Genomic DNA, 3457 nt, shown 5'->3' with positions numbered 1-3457 from the left:
CCGTTCAAATGTGACTTCCATAAAAGAGCTCCAGAAAAGCAGATTGCCTCAAAGAATTTACTTCCAGTTTTGCAACATTTCAGACATAAAGTGTTTTAGCATTCAGTTTAAATGAGCACAGAAATCTTCTGTAGGCTGTCTCCTCTTCAGGCCTCTTCCCTCTCTAATAAAATGCAGCATCGGCGTTATAAAAATCTTTCTTTAGTAAACAACGTCTTTTTCTGTTCTCAAGGATTGTTTTTCTAAGTCTTTCTGGCGGGTATTGAGTTTACACCTAGAACTATGTGTTGTATTTTTGCTTGCCTGTTTATGATATCTTAAGGGTTTAGTTATGCTTTGTGTGTGTGGTTTTTTTTTCATTGCCAAAGGAAGTCCAGATTTCATGGCGGTGAAACCTGCTTTTATAAGTCTGTCTGGGTCTTTCCTGAAAGTCCAGGATTACCTTAGCAGGGACTGTCCTCAAGAACACTGTATGGATAAGGAGTCCCCTCTCCAAGGCTAAGCCATCCTGGAAAGGACCTTGCCAAAGAGAAGTGGTTTATCAATGGAGGGAAACCACACCATTCATAGGTATGAGAGGCCACGCATGCCATCTAGGAGGGTCAGGAAACAGGACGGCCTAGCAAATGATGTCTCAGCCATACTACATAATGTGCTGCATGCAACATTATTGAAAAGAATGAGTCAGACATCTCTATCTGACCTGAAAAGGCATCCATGATATTTTGTTAATTCTGAAAAACAAGATGTAGAAAAACATGTATGGTGCGTTCTCATATTTGTAAGGAAAAAAAAAGGCAAAAACCATGTTTAAGGATTTGGGAGGCTGAGGCAGGCAGATCACCTGAGGTCAGGAGTCCAAGATCAGCCTGGACAATATGGTAAAACCCCAACTTTACTAAAAATACAGAAATTAGCTGGATGTCATGGTGGATGCCTGTAATCCCAGCTACTCGGGAGGCTGAAGCAGAAGAATCACTTGAACCCAGGAGGTAGAGGTTGCAGTGAGCTGAGATCATGTCACTGCACTCCAGCCTGGGCAACAGAGTGAGACTCTGTCTCAAAAAATATCATGTGTAAAGGAACCTTGAATATCTACGTAAACCAAAAGAAATACATAGAAGGACACTTATCAGACTGTTGGTAATTCACTTGTATGTGGAATTGGGCTAGATGAGAATTAGAAACTTTGCTTTATACAACTCTGTTTTATAACCTGTTACAATGAACATGTGTTACTTTTATAACTTAAAGGAGGAAAGCTAAAAAAAAAAAAAAAAAGCACTGGAGAGGGACAGAATAAGAAGGGGAATTTAGGAGCTATTTACGTGGGACCTGTGCAGGTGGGTCGTCAGCCTCTCTGACAAGGCTGATGTGTGTGCCAAGGAAGGTTCCGTCACCCAGAAAAGTGGGACAGAGCTGGCGTGTCCTTACCCTGGCAGCTGCTAGCAAAATCAAATGTGTTGGCATTCACTGGAGATATCACACCTGTAAAGTCTTTTGGGGGAAAAAATGGGAATGATTCAGAGAGAGTCGACAATTGCCATCTGAGGGCTTGAGAGAGGGTGACCAGGAGAGATGGGAGGAACATGCTTTAAAAGCCCCAGAATGGAAAAGATGGATTCTGCCCCTGAATCACAGAGCTCTTCTTAGCCGTCTGTGAGACGGGCCCCAGGCCTTGAACGAGAGACAGTGCCCAAGGCTTTTATTAACCTTCTTCCCTTGGGAGTGAATGCTGAGGTGTGTGTCTTTGAGAAGTGATGGCTCAGAGGCTACACCGCTCTCAAACTTCATTTGCTTTATAATCTATTTGTGAATTAGGGTGTGTTCACCGGTGAATGGATGATTTAGACGATGACAGGTCTGCTGCAAAAATAAAGGGATAATTGAATCTCGAAGTCTATTAAAGACTGTCGTCTCACATCTTACGGGATGACATTTTATTACAGGGGCCAGCTTGGCCCTTGTATTCTGTTTCTTCTCCTCCCTTCCTCCCTTTCTTCATTATCCTTCAAAAATGAGATTTTCCCCTTTGCCAACCAGCAGTTGCAAAAAATCCTCCAAGAAAAGTCAGGATGCCAGAAAGGAGTACCTGGGGGAGGCAGAATTGCATGGCAGTTGGGGACAGGGGCTCCAGAGCTGGCCCCTAACTGTGGCCTTACCTCCTCTGAGCCTCAGTTGCCTTCTCTGTAAAGTGTGGGTGATGAGGTTTACTTTTTAATTGTCGTGAAGATGAGGGAAGGTGATGCTTAGCACAGCGTCTGGTACTTTACAGCAAGCGCCGCGGTCCACTGTTGTAATCAGGACTTTTGTCATTCTCACTTCTGCCACATGTTTGCCCTGTGTCCTTGAGCAAATTGGCTCCTTCCTGTGGCCCCCTTCTTCCTCATCTGCCAACCGAACTCTCCGCAGTTAATAACTCCAGTGACGCTCAAAAAAACAAAAAAGCAGTTGGATAGCAACAACAATCATCAAAAAGACCCGCCCTGATTCCTCAGTCAGATAATGTCATTTCACTCAGGACAGCTCTCAGTGAGTGGGCCTCTCCTCTCAGAAGAGCCTGGAATCTCTCTGCTCCTCAGGGCTGCCAACACTGGCCTTGTTCTGTGGTCTGATCCTCTGGCGACCTCCGTCCGCACACTTCTGAGACTGGCCAGGAGCCCTGGCACACTCACACTGCACAGCCCGCCAAAGCGAAAGGCCCTTTCTTTTGAGCAAATAGCATCATGCACATTGCCATCAAGACAATGAAAGCATTTGCAGTGGCGCGGCATCCAGCTTCTCTCCGTGGCCTTTTGAAACAATTTTGTGACCAGAGAATGGTTAGAGACAAAGGTCTTTCTATCCAATCCGCTCACCAGGCTGGTGTGGGATCGTGGGGGGCCTGCGTCCCTCTTTCCTGGCACCACGTGGATCGCTATCACTGCATTTGTCTCCTCTCTTTGATTAGGACAGGCAGTCAGGCAGGCAGGCAGAGGGTTATATTTCAACTGCCCTTGACTCTGTTTATAATCACAAACATGAAAGGAAGGGAAAGAGATTGAGTTTATAGGACTGGTTCTTTGTGTAGCCTAATTTATCTCTCTCAGGCAGCAGTGGGCTGAGCGAGTTTCCTTTTTGTTTCCAATGCGGGAAACTGAAATATGAATCTATGTTGATGAGAGAATAAAGGAATTGAAAGAGGCATAAATCTTATCTTCTCGCAACCCTAGAAGATCAGCTTCTCGTGAAGAAGGAGATTATACTTCTGTAATTAACTGCTTTGCAGCTCCTGGTGATGGCTCAGAGCTGAATAATAGCACCCAGCCAAGTTGGATAAAAGGCTGGTGGGTGGGCGGGTGTAGCCGCTCATCGTGAACAATGGTCTCAGAGCTTGACAACCTTCCCTAGTGCCCCATGCTCAGAGAGTCCACCCAGGAGATATTTGTTCCCTGTCTATCAACATCCACAGCAGAGA

The 3457-nt window shown here is 45.3% G+C and overlaps 1 long non-coding RNA gene across 1 annotated transcript; it reads right to left on the bottom strand.

Annotated features, from left to right (window-relative positions):
- Positions 1 to 1920: 1920 nt before the first annotated feature.
- Positions 1921 to 2683, bottom strand: LOC116555076. Its single transcript, XR_004270360.1, has 2 exons — positions 2163 to 2683; positions 1921 to 2092 (listed from the first exon to the last, which is right to left on the bottom strand). It is a non-coding gene; the product is annotated as an uncharacterized LOC116555076 (long non-coding RNA).
- Between the last annotated feature and the right edge of the window lie 774 nt (positions 2684 to 3457).

Source organism: Sapajus apella, unplaced genomic scaffold, assembly GCF_009761245.1.
Source record: "Sapajus apella isolate SASKATOON/1434 unplaced genomic scaffold, GSC_monkey_1.0 scaffold14, whole genome shotgun sequence".
NCBI lineage: Eukaryota > Metazoa > Chordata > Mammalia > Primates > Cebidae > Sapajus > Sapajus apella.
This window is presented reverse-complemented; position numbering and strand designations above follow the sequence as displayed.